This window comes from Chelonoidis abingdonii, chromosome 2, assembly GCF_003597395.2.
Source record: "Chelonoidis abingdonii isolate Lonesome George chromosome 2, CheloAbing_2.0, whole genome shotgun sequence".
Classification (NCBI taxonomy): domain Eukaryota; kingdom Metazoa; phylum Chordata; order Testudines; family Testudinidae; genus Chelonoidis; species Chelonoidis abingdonii.
The window spans coordinates 279,694,868-279,708,491 of record NC_133770.1 but is presented as its reverse complement, the minus strand read 5'-3'; the positions used below and the strand labels follow the sequence as shown (position 1 = coordinate 279,708,491).

Genomic DNA, 13,624 nt, shown 5'->3' with positions numbered 1-13,624 from the left:
AAGTGTCCCCAGACCACAAGGAAACTGGACAGTCTAGGATCTAGCCAGGTCCTTCATCATTTGATTTCTTCTCTTCATATGTTTACAGTGCTTAAGCAATAGGACAAAGTGTTTACCACTTTGTGTTTCTAGCGCCAGTCTTCTCCACAAATAGGACTGTCTCCACTGAGAATTGTACAATACTTCCACCTAACTAGAAAAAAAAAATCACCTTTTCCATGCAACACCATCAATTTACAGGCACTCATGAATACTTTTGAAGTTGAATTACAAAGTTGAAGAAAACAGAGTTAAGCCCAGATGCACCTGCTGGACATTCCTACTGTACGGGGCATTCAGCACAGAAACAAGTTTTAACTACCTTTTAAAAAGATCTATAGTTTGTTGAAAAATAGCCCATAAAGCACTGTTCTCTGGCTTGACAAACACAACATATGGCAGATGTCACAAATGATACAGGAAGTCAGGCAGTGCCCAGAGGATTTCACAGAGGAGAAAACTTATCATTGTGCTAAAAGCACCCCCCCTTCCCCACACCTCCTGCCTCCCGTAAACCTGCACAGTTGGGGCATTCGGTGCCTGATTTAAGTCTCAGCAGAAATGTCAGGGATTAAATATATGCGGCGACTCACTTCTAAATGTGATTCCTGCAATGAAGGTTGAGGCACGCTGGTGGTTTGCTGTGGAAAAGCTTTCCCTGCTGTACCTGCCCTGTGAATTTTGGGCTTCAGTTTCCAGCATCAGCAATCTGGCACCTTTCACAAGCACTGAAAACTTTTTAATTTGAAAACAAACAAACAAACAGAAAGGAACAAAAAAAACCTGCAAATAATCAAAAGGACGTGTTTCAATGACAAATACCCACTTCACCCCCCTCCCCCCAATAGACTTTTGTTTGAGTAGCTTATTGACCAGTTAGGAAAGTTCTTAGTAGATACCTTATAAAATGGAACAATAAAAACAGAAGACTTTTTAAAATGAATGATGTACATTGGTAACTCATGCTTCTTCAATGTGATGCTCTTTCCCTCTCTGCTGACTGGGTCACACAGAGAGGTCAATAAGCCTGCAGAATCAGCTTTGGCTAAGAGAGATGAGTCTTTTAGCTCACACATAAGCTGTTCATGCTTTCAGATCCAGAGATTCTGGGTTTGATCCCTGCTGTTGATGACACACCCATTGTGCTGCCTTTACATATTGAATACCTCCTTAGTGTTGCCAGCAGTTGTAATTTTGTGATATTTGAAGTTCTTAAAGCCTCAGCACCAGAAGGCAAATAGAAAGAACCATATTGGTGTGTGTAGTATAAAAAAAATAAAAAATCATGATTTTTAAGTCAATTTCATGATTTTTTGGAGCCCGGCTCATGATTTTTGAAAGCTCAGGGTTTGTAATATTACTGTTGCATAGGAAAATCTAGCAGAGGTGGAAAGCAAAATAAATGTTTTTTATACTATATATATAAAATAAGGTGCCATCAAATGCTTCAGAAGTTTCGGCTGCATGGGTAGCAACCCATCAAGATGCATTATCAAAACATATGGATGGGCCACATGATTTAAATATTTATTATGTAGTTGGGTCACTATTTAACGACTTTATTTCCTTTCTCCCAGGGGCTTCTGTATGCACTTCCTCTTTACATTGCTGAAGGAGGATCACTATTTCTCCAAGCCTTTTTTCACATATCAGGAGAGGGTAATCTGTGGCCACGTCTATACGACGCGCCGTATCGGCGCGTTACAATCGATTGCTCGGGGATCGATATATCACGTCTCATCTAGACGCGATATATCGATCCCTGAGCGCGCTTACATCGATTCCGGAACTCCACCAAAACCAACGGAGTTCCGGAATCGACATGGCGAGCCGCGCACATCGATCCCGCGCGGTGAAGATGGGTGAGTACATCGATTTTAGATAAATCGATTTCAGCTACGCTATTCTCATAGCTGAAATTGCATATCTAAAATCGATTTTCACGCTTCGTGTAGACCTGGCCTGAGAATGGGATAGCTTAAAATCTTCCTCTCACATGGTGGTTTCAACCTTACTCCCAATATACTGCTGTTTTCCCCATTTCCCTTATTTTCCTCCTTTAACTCTGTGTTGCCACTGATGCCACCTATCATATGTTCATTTAAATTGGCAAGGTTTCTGAAATGTGAACTTCAGTTAGCCTAGAGCCTTTTTTTAGCATCTCATGACAGGTCAATAGTTCCCATTTTTAAACCACCGGTTCCAATTTGGAATTAAAGGAAACCAGATTTAAAACCCCTCTACTAAAAGTGAACTCCTGAGGTTTCTGTGCCTTAATACTATAAGGAAGGGTGCAGGACGCACTACAGGGGAAACACAGCAGCAGTATTTGCACAATAACTATGCTCTCAAAAATGTTAAAAAAAAAAAAAAGTAGGAGTCCTTAGTCCATATTCAGGCTCCTAAATAAACAGGTTGGCTTTCATATGTTCTGAGCATCCAGTACCTCTCAAATTAAGCCAAGGGTAGCTGCTGTGTGCTTAGCACCCAAGAAAACCAGGCCTCTTATTTTGGTACCTAAGGCCATGATTCAGCCAGGTTCTTAAGCACGTCTAGCTTTAAGCACAGAACAGTCAGTCCCACTGAAGTCTTTGGTACTAGTCACATCTTTAAGTACCTGGCCGAGTCAGGACCTAAATATGGATTTAGGAGATGAACCCCAGGCACCCATTTTGAAAATCTTACCCTTGCACTCCAGCCTTTATTTTTCCTGTCACTGGGGAAAACAATTTGTTTGCTACAGCTCCTTCCTAAAATTTGATTAGTTCCCCTGCAGTCACAGTCAGCGCTGGATGATATTAACATAAAACTTGCTTCCCCTAGTTTTTAAAAGAAACACACTCCAAGATAAGAAAGATCTTGTGCAAAAGTATCTTTATAAGATAAAGATAGAGAAGCTTTTGATGGAGATCAGCTGGCTAAATCTATATGGCTCCATTGTGACTGATTACTTTTGGGTGGTGGTGATTTGCTTTTTTAAGGGTACAAAGAATACAGTACTTGAATAGGGAGTGGTTTACAATGGTTAGGTTTTCTTGTCTCTCTATTTTTTTAATCCCGTGGTGATTAGAGGACTTAGTTTTAATGAGAGGCTTTTGTACAAATATATCCTGGTTTAATTGGGATCCAATCTGATCTTGTCACATTTTTTAATTAAAATGTATTTTATTGTAACTTGTTTAAAGGAAAAATTATTTTCAAAAGTATTCTGTAGATGGCCATCGAAGTGCAACACCACAACTAGGGGACATTTTTTTTTGAAGTGCTGCCAGGTGATTTCCATTACTGTACGCTAAAATCCCTTGCAGCAATTTGATATTATACCTTTCTGTGTTCCCTCTACACGTACAGACTTCTAGCTTAGGCACTTATCTATCTCTGGAACTTATATGATCCACACCACTGTAGAATGTGGGGATCTCACAATCTTTTTTGTATATTTATTCTCACAACAAGCAATGTTTAATAACAGTAGGATACAAAGTCTCCCAGCACCTCTCACAAGCCACACATTTATTTAGAATAATAAGAAACTGAACAGCATGCTGCCTTCAGTGAACTGGATCAAGAATTATTGTCTGTCCCTAGCTGCCATGGTAGCAACTTCATAAATAAAAACCATCATTATAATTACACTGAATTCGGCCTTCCCATCAACCTCTAAACTGTGGATATAGTCAAGTTTTTCAAAAATGCACTCTATGGAATGCTAGCCAATGAAGTTGGCTTCATTTGTAACAAATGAGACAATAACTACTTCAAGAGTTGAGACAAGAGTCTCAAATACAGGAAATTAAACTTAGACTCAGATACTTGTTTCTTTTAGGCCAATGCACCCCTCGCTTGCAAAGTGGGTGAGAATATAAGCATAGTTTGCAAACACTCATCCCTGCTAGAAAACCTTTAAAACAGTGCTCATTCCCAGTGTCCATCCATATAATGCCTGACATTTCAGGTGAGCTTTTACAGTTTATTAAGCATTACTACTTTTAAATCAGGCATTAGGCACAATGGCAAACAAACACACTTTGCCATTTCAGATCACATGATAGAATGAGCTTCTCCTTCCTCTACTAAGCATATTTCACCACTCAGATTTGACACAGTATAATGCCATTGCCCTCTATGCACAGTAATGGTTTGCTACAACAAAGATTTGGCGAGGTCACAAAAGGCCTTTGTATGTGCTAGAATTTGGGTGCACAAGGCAATTCTTTCCCCTTGCCACCCAAAATTGATTGTGCATAATCTGGTGGAAAAACACAAACCTGTCTCTCAAACTTACAATCCTTTCTTCCCATTTTAAATGGTCAGGCAGGCAAGACACAAGGAAGCAAGCAAACTGTTGTTTGTAGCATCAATTCTGCTAATTCTAATCTGAATTACAGCAAGGAGTGATGGGTCTCAGACAGATTACGGTGTTCTGTCTCAGTGGGTAAGGCTGCCAACTTTCTAATTGCACAAAAGTGAACATACTTGCCCTGCCTCCTGCCTCTTCCCTTCCCTGAGTCCCCGTCCCCACTCACTTCATCCCCCCTCCCTCTGTCGCTCGCTCTCCTCCACTCTTACTCACTAATTTTCACTGCTAACTTTTGGTTGGTGGTTAGTGTGGGGGTTGGGAGTGGGGAGGGCTGAGGGCGGGCTCTGGCTGGGTGTGTGAGCTTCTGGGGTGGGGCAGGATGAGGGTTTTGAAGTGCAGGAGGAGGCTCCAGGCTGCGGGTGGGACCCAGGGGTTCGGAGCTGGGAGGGCTCTGGCCAAGGCAGGGGGTGGGAGTGTGGAAAGGTACGGGCTCTGGCTGTGAGTGTGGTGGACGTGGCAAAATTGAGGAGTTCAGGGTGCAGAAGGGGGCTCCAGGCTGGGGTAGGGGGTTGGGGGACTGAGGGCTCTGGCTGGGGGTGCCAGCTCTTGGGTGGGGGATGAGAGGTCTGGGGTACAGCAGGGGGCTCTGGGCTGGGGATAAGGGGTTCAGAGTGCAGGAGTGGGTGTGGGCTCCGGGAGGGAGTTTGGGTGCAGGAGGCGGCTCAGGGCTGAGGCAAGGGGTTGGGATGTGGGAAGGGGTACAGGCTCTGGGCTGGGGGTGTCGGCTCTGGAGTGGGACCAGAAATGAGGGGTTCAGGGTGTGGGAGATGGCTCTGGTCTGGGGTTGGAGTGTGTGTGGGTGGGGTGAGGGCTCTGGCTGGGGTGGGGCTAGGATAAGGGGTTTGGGGTACAGGAGAGGGCTCTGGGCTGGGGCTGAGGGGTTTGGAGTGCAGTAGGGGGATCAGGGCTGGGGCAGGGGGTTGGGGTGCTGACTCTGGGAGGAAGTTTGGGTGTGGGAGAGGGCTCAAGGCTAGAGGTTGGGGTACAGGCTGTGAGAGGGAGTTTGGGAGTGGGCTCAGGGCTGGGGCAGGAATTTGGGCATGGGACGGGGTTCAGGCTCCAGGCAGCACTTACCTTGGGCATCTCCCGGAAGCAGTGACATGTCCCTCTGGCTCCTAGTCAGGGGCACAGCCAGGCAGCTCTGTGTACTGCCTCATCTGCAGGCACTGCCTCCGCGGCTCCCATTGGCTGCGGTTCCTGGCCAATGGGAGCTGCAGAGCTGGCGCTCGGGGTAGGGGCAGCGCCTGGAGCCCCCCGACCATCCCTTCACCTAGGAGCCAGAGTGCAGGACATGCTAGCCCCTTCCAGGAGCTACATGGAGCCAGGTAAAGAGCCTGCCAGCCCTGCCAACTGGGCTTTAAATGGCCCAGTCAGCAATGCTGACCGGAGCCTCTGGGCTCCCTTTTTGACTGGGTGTTCTGGTCAAAAACCGGACACCTGTCAACCCTATCAGTGGCCCTGTTTGCAACATTAGCTGGTTTAGAAACATACAAAACAATTTGTTGGGGAAGAGTCAACATGGCTTTTGTAAAGGGAAATTGTGCCTGGCCAATCTATTAGAATTCTTTGTGGGGATCAACAAACATGTGGACAAAGACGGTCCAGTGGAGATAGTATACTTGGACTTACAGAAAGCCTTTGACAAGGTCCCTAACAAAGGCTCTTAAGCAAAGTAAGGAGTCATCAGAACAGAGAGAAGGTCCTCTCATGGATCAGTAACTGGTTAAAAGATAGGAAATAGAGAGTAGGAAAAAAATGGTCAGTTTTCAGTATGAAGAGAGATAAATAATGGTGTCCCCGGGAATCTGTACTGGGACCAGTGCTGCCCAAGACATCAATAAATTATCTGGAAAAAATGGGTAAAACAATGAGGTAGCAAAATCTGAAGATGATACAAAATTACTCAATATAGTTAAATCCAAAGTGGACTGCAAAGAGTTACAAAGGACTCATACAAAACTGGGCAACAAAATGACAGATGAAATTCAATGTTGATCCATGCAAAGTAAAGCACATTGGAAAGCCTAATCCTGATCCCTGCTGTAAATACAAAATAATGGGGTCTAAATTAGCTGTTAGCACTCAAGAAAGAGATCTTGGAGTCATTGTGGATAGTTCTCTGAAAAAAAAATCTGCTCAGTGTGCAGCAGCAGTCAAAAAAGCTATCAGAATGTTAGGAACCATTAGGAAAAGGATAGGTAAGTCAGAAAATATCTTAACGCCTCTACAAACCCACTGTACACCCATACCTTGGATACTGTGTGCAAATCTGTCACCGCATCTCAAAAAAGATATATTGGAATTGGAAAAGGTTCAGCAAAGGGCAACAAAATTATTAGGGATATGTAACAGCTTCCTTGTGAGGCGAGATTAAAAAGACTGGGACTTTTCAGCTTGGAAAAGAGAAGACTAAGAGGGGATAGGATGGAGGTCTATAAAATCATGACTGGTGTGGAGAAAGTAAACAAGGAAATGTTTGACTCCTTCACATAATACAAGAACTAGGGGTCACCCAATGAAATTAATAGGCAGTAGGTTTAGAACAAACAAAAAGGAAGTATTTCTTCACACAACGCACAGTCAACCTGTGGAGCTTTTTGCCAGGGTATGTTGTGAAGGCCAAAAATATAACAGGATTCATAAAAGAACTAGATAAATTCATGGAGGAAAGGTCCATGAACTGCTATTAGTTAGGATGGGCAAGTATGCAACATCACATTCTGAGTGTCCCTAATCTCCGTTTGCCAGAAGCTGGGAATGGACAATAGTGGATGGATCACTCAATGACTGCCTGTTCTGTTCATTCCCTCTGAAGCACCTGGCATTGGCCACTGTTGGAAGACAGGATATTGGGCTGGATGGACCATTGGTCTGACCCAGTATGGCCCTTCTTATATTCTTATAGTAGCTTATACTAGAGACACGAATATATTGCTCATTGAATTCCAGGATTCTTCTTGCCCTCAAGTAGATTTATAGATGTGTGATCAAAGTAGATCACTTGCTTTACGCTTTGCACTTGCATGGCACATTCATCCTTAGAACTGCCAGTGGTTTCTCATGTCCTGTCTCAGATAGATACCAGATTCTTAAAGGAAGGTGCAAGAAATAGTAAATAAATCTGTAATAACCTAATCTTTGGAGAAGTTTTTTTTGCTGAACCCTGCCAATTAGTAGTTGCACACAGGGAACAGTAATCAAATTATGTAACTGTTCTGCCACACACACACAGGATGATGGACTACAGATTAATAAAATTAGTAAGTATTTGAAGTAACTTAGACTTAGTCCAGTGGCCATGAAACCAATGAATGGATTCCCATCGAATTCAGTGGACCCAGAAATCCTTCAGAGGTGCTGAGTCCCCAGGATTCCAGTTGAAGTCAATGAGAGTAAAAGGTATTCACCGCCCCTGAAAATCTGGCCTTTAGTCTCTTGTAAGCACTGCAGAAAGAGAGGGACTTCGAGAAGGATTTGAATGAGAAGAGGGCAGTGGCTCTGTACTGCAGCTCAGGAAAGCTGGTCCATGCTGAGGGGGCAGCATGGAATAAAGTGAAGCGGTGGTTGTGAAAAGCAGTCATATGGGGTACTGAGGTTCACATCACTGATGGAATAGGGAGCTGGGGATGACATGGTAAGAGACAAAAATCAGATGAGAGAGAGAGAGAGTGTATGTATGGGGGAGGAGGGGTGTTGAGGAGGAAGACAGGAAGCTTGAACAAGCTGAAATGAAATACAGTGGTAAGTCAAGAGAGGAATTCAGAGGGGTGTACTGCATGTCACAAGATCAGATCAGATCCACAGGCAAGGAATGTGGTCCTTAGCAGCATTGCTTTGTATGGACTGGTGTGGAGAAGGCAATATGGATGTCAGGGAGGCCAGAGATAGGTGATAAGACCCTGGACAAGAGTTTTAGGAACCGACAACCCTTGAAAATAGCATAGTAAGCGCATTACCTTTGTAATTATGTTCTTTTTGAAATTAACCACCAGTGATCCAGCCAGTTACCAAGGAGATATAGTCTGGGCATCTGGTAATTTCCAGGGTTTTGATGAGGCTATTGGGGGCACTGTAGTCAGGCAGAAGGGAGTATCTGTGGCCTTGGAGTAGAGCGATTGGGTCAGACTGTCCTGCAGTGAATCCAGCCTTGTCCTACCTTTGCCCTGGCTGGTCCTCACAATAAGAGCTGCTGTTCACTGCTGTCAGGCCCTACTCCCTGCTTTCAGCCCATACAGCTGCAGGGAAGAAATATGTCCACATGAGTAAGACTGCTATAATGTATCTTGAGCAATAGGTCACAAAAGCAGAAATGGGGAATTACATATGGACATTTCAGTGAGATCTCTCCTTTTACAAAGAAAACACTTGCTTAGGTATACAGAAAACGTCCTCTTAGAGAAATAATTCTCAGTTCCCACTTATTAAGTCCACTTGTTATTTGATTTTGCCTTTTTTTGATGCATGCTAAGTCTAGGCATTTAACAGGTTTACTCCTTTATCAAATATTTGAAGAAGTTATTTAAAATACTTCTTGTAACTAGTATTACAATGTATTAACCCCTCTCCAAAAGGACTGTATTAGGATGAATGAAATACAGCAAGTGCAAAATAAAATACAGCTGATGGAAGTACAAAACTGTAAATAAACTCAAAGCTTCACAATTCTGCACTTATCTAAATCAGTGGAAGGGAATCAGGATCTAGGCCTAGGTTTTAACATCACTTCAGTGCCATAACTCAGTTTTCCTTTTACGTTTTATCGTTCCTATCCTTCCCTCTACTGCTTTCCTCCTGCTCTAAATCCCAATGCTGTTCTGTGCTTGCTATCATGACGGAGTCTCTTATAGCTAAATTTTGCAGGGAGGAAGGGGAAATTGAAAGCAAGTGTTAGAATCTTTCTATTCCTTGGTTTCTACATCTGTGAAGTATGCTCAACAGCACGTCTCTAATTTGCAGGGGTGTGGTCAGGCTTGTTTGTCAATGAGGCACTTTGAAAACCTCAGATGGAAGGTGTTATAAAAATTCTACATATAATTATTTGAGTAAGGAGCTGTACTTTGGGCAGCCTGGACTGCCTTTCAAGCCAAATGGAACAGAAAGATGTTTTCAGTCAGAAGCCAGTCAAAATTTTTCTGTTTGAATCCAAACACTGTACAGAACTTTGCAGTTTCATGTGAATTTCTCTTGGGATCTTAATTGCAAAATAACCCACAAATTGAAGGTGCAATTAAGGGTATGAATCACTCACTCCTCATCCCCTGCAAAAAAAAATTCTTCCTGAGGCCCCTATGAATACAAAAGGCTGAATTTTGCAGAGTGACATGTTTTCTCAGTCAGAACAAGAAGTTAATAATCCACAGTGCTGTGTTGGAGGATCACAAAGTGTGAAAAGCATGAGGAGCGCTACAGACAGGTCTAAAGGAGGAGGACAGCAAGGAGACCAGACTAGCGTTGCCAAATTTCTAATTTCTGAAAACTGGACCCCCTGCCCCGCCTCTTCCCCCTGAGGTCCTGCCCCCTGTTCCACCTCTTCCCCCCAAGGCCCCACCCCTTTTCTGCCTCTTTCCCCCAAGGCCCTACCCCCCTTCTCGCTCCTCTCCCTCCATTACTTGCTGTCCCCCGCCCCCCCTTCCTTGTCACTTCCTCTGCTCCAGGACTAGGACTTGTAGCCTGATGAGGAGCCTGCTGCCTGCCCACGAGATGCAGGTAGGAGGCAACCCCAGCTGAACAGGGTATAATGCGGGTTGATGCCCTGGTGCCTCCCTCCCACCCCCCGTGGTTTCAGATTTTTGGCATCCAGTCAGTACATCTGACTGGACACTGCGGTCCCCTTTTGACTGGACTTTCCAGTAAAAAACCAGACACCTGGCAACCCTAGACCAGACTATATCCTGATTTCTCACTCAGTTCACCTAACACACACTTTCACTCCTTGACTCTGCAAAAAAGGTCCCAAACAAATAAATGCTCAGTCTTTAAATGACAACAGACATGTTAACCATTCAGCAATGCTTTTGGCACTAAAATACACAAAAACCTCAGCAGAGGAAAAGATTCACAAATCACTCTGAAGTTCCAAGAACTGCTGATTTTGTAACCAGCTAGTGCTAAAATACATTTTGGGGTGTGTTTGGGGGAGGGGAGGGGAGAGTACTAAATAGCTCTGGCTTGGTTACTCTAATCTAAGAGCCAGGTTACTTCAGCAAACTGAAGATGTCAGAGAAAGGCAACAATTTTACACCTCACTTTTGAATGGATCTTATCTCAAACTGGTAACCAGCTCCTCTGTAGTGCTTTTAAATGCATTCACCGGTGTTCTTATAGGACATCCCCCACCCCAGATATTTAATTTTTACACTGCCGTACATTCAATATTTTGTTTCCGAAACAGAAAAGGCAGATGACATTAAGAAATCGCTTTAGGAATGCTGCCTAAAGTCATTCTACTCACCCACAAAGGTCTGGATTAAGGCAATCTGGGGTCATAGGCACTGTCCCATGTGGGCCTCCATGGCCATCACTCCAGTAGAGCGGGCGGACCGGTGCTAGTGCCCTCTCCTCAGGCAGTGATGGGAGCCTAGGCTACTTTCATCCCCTGAACAGCAGCAGGGGATGGCTCCCAGAATCACAGAAGAGACAGGCTCCCTGCATCCAGAGAAGGAGTCTGGCCTCTATTGAGGCAGGTGGAGGCCTGACAGCTTCCTCCCTGGCTCTAGTGAAGGATGCTGGAAGTCTGAAGACAGCCCAGCAGCAATTAAACATGGGTCACATTTTCAAGCTTTTCTTTGTGACCATAAAGGACAGAAACAATTTTTTCATTTAAATGAAAGCCTCGGTTTCAGCACTATCACACCTCTCTAGCAGCTGGGGTCCTAGGCACATGCCTATAGATCGAATGCTTAAATCTAGCCATGCAACCCAGTTTAGTATTCTCTGGAAGTCCAAGAAAAAGAAATTCACTGCTATAATTATCTGTGTTGTATAAAAGTTACTTTATTCTTTAGATTTTTACTGCAGTGGCAGTGATCTGCTTGCTGTGATCACCTCCCCTTTCCCAAATCCCAGCTGAGATGCACTTTATGCCAAAGCAGTGGTCTGTCTTTTGATGACATCATCATTCTTTTCTATTGTCGCCATTCCTGGCATTGTACTAATCTGCTTGTGTGTCCATTTTATTGAGACCAACTTCCTGATAGACAGGGTGATTTTTTTAAAACGGAATTTCAGTTTGGAATTTCAGGAGATGGATCACACTATACATTTTGGGTCTCTTCCCCTTAACTAGTCCCCACATATACCCTTTTCTGGTGCTTTCCTTGGTTGGGACTCTCTTGAAAAATTCAAACTGCATTTTCCTTTATTTCCTTTATCCTTCAGATTTCCTTTTGCACTGTGTGTGACACTCTGTAACTCAAAGTAAGTACCCAGGAAGTGTTAATGGCCCATCAAGAAAACAATCCACTATCCCAGAGGCTCCTTAGAAGAGGTACATAAACAATGGAGAGACTGCTTGACCAAAGGGGACTGTCTGACTCCCAGTTCACAACAAGGATTTTTCAAACAGCTAGAAGAAGGTATAAAAGAGGGACAGTGACATCATCACTTGGCCTCTTTTCCCTTCCGCCCCCCATCTCAACACCGGGAAGAACAAGACTTTGAACTGGGGAAGAGTGATCTCAGGCTGGAAGGATGTCCAGTTTGTGCAGGGCCGCCCAGAGGCGGGGGCAAGTGGAGCAACTTGCCCCAGGCCCCAGACCCCACAGGGGCCCCACGAGCCCTGGCCCAGTGGCGGTCCGGGTCTTTGGCGGCCCTTCAGTGTTCCGGGTCTTCAGCAGCATTTCGGCGGGGGGCTTTTAGTGGTGCCGAAGATGTGGAGCAACTGAAGGGCCCCCCACCGCCAAAATGCTGCCGAAGACCTGGGCCTTTGCTGGGTGAGTATGAGCGCCGCAGCTCCCTGGCTTTGCCCTAGGCCCCCTGAATCCTCTGGGCAGTCCTGAGTTTGTGTACTGAGGAACTGTAACCTGTTTGTACCATCTGTTAGGGTAAGACGTTGCTTGATTCAAATCTTGCTTAGTCTGTTAAAATTAGAATTTAGATTGAGTTTCTATTTTATTTCTTAGGTAACCAACTTTGAGCTCTATGCCTGGTACTTATAATCACTTAAAATCTAGCTTTCTATATTTATAAATCTGTTTTATATATATATAATGAAATAAAATAGAAACACAGTCTAAATTCTAACTTTATAGTGTGTGTGTGCGCGTGTGTGCGCGTGTGCGCGTGTGCGCGCACACACAGGATAGCATAGTGGTTAAGAGCACCGCCCTTTGATATGGGAGACCGGGGTTCAAATCCTGGTTGGTACCCAACTTTCCAGTAGGGGCCCTTGGGCAAAAGACCCCCTAACGCTTCACCTGCCTACCTCAAATATGAGAGTGACACAAACTAGGAGAGTCATGCCGGCTCGGACGTCGCCTGCATTAACAAGGTCTGCGCCAGATGTTGAGGAACCAGGACAATCTGAGGATAAGTGGGCTACTGGAACAAGCCATTCATGGATGAGACAAGAGAACCTGGAATTGATGGAATGCTACTACAACAGCAGACCTAATGAGAGGGGATGTATGAGGGGACTATGGATGGACAGAAGACCTACATCCACACTTACTGAGAAACAGCTAGTTACCCAATGCTTCAACATAGTAAAGAGGAAGCTGCTCTCACAGCTTGAGAGACCAACTCCACGTCACATCCCAGACTCAAGAAGACCTGGAAGAACAAGTGGATGTGCAGCCCACACCTGAAGCTGAAACTTCACTGCCACCCCCTCCATTGCAGAGCACAGCAGCTGATGTGAGGCATAAGATCATGGAGAAACTAGCTACAGTCAATCCTCGAGACTGATTGTACTTCTCCACTGAGCCTTGGTAATCAGATAGTATGTTAGAAGATGCCAATACAGCCCTCATGACAATCCCTGCTACCACCATAACTCAAACCAATGAACTGGTATACACTACAGCCTCTGCAATCCTGGAGATGCTTGGCTACACGATCAAGAAGAACAACAGTATGTACCCACCCTGGAAAATGAGGTTGGAGGATAAGATCAAGGCGACTCGGAGAGAAGTTAGTCAGCTGGTGGAACTACAGAAGGGTGTAGAGATTAAGGATAAGACTCGGCTACTGAAAAAATACAAGGGCCTGACTCCATCTGAAGCCCTA

At 44.6% G+C, this 13,624-nt stretch overlaps 1 protein-coding gene across 6 annotated transcripts in view; it reads right to left on the bottom strand.

The window, feature by feature from the left end:
• Positions 1-13,624, bottom strand: part of ZHX2 (zinc fingers and homeoboxes 2) — a 123,396-nt gene that overhangs the window by 22,841 nt on the left and 86,931 nt on the right. The window contains exon 2 of one of the 6 annotated variants that reach the window (XM_032803520.2): positions 8,356-8,634. The exons of 4 other annotated variants lie outside the window; for them this stretch is intronic. The gene's annotated coding sequence lies outside the window, so the exon portion shown is untranslated. Of the gene's footprint in view, positions 1-632; positions 739-8,355; positions 8,635-13,624 lie in introns of those variants that run through there. One more of the 6 variants, XM_075063215.1, reaches the window with a different exon arrangement.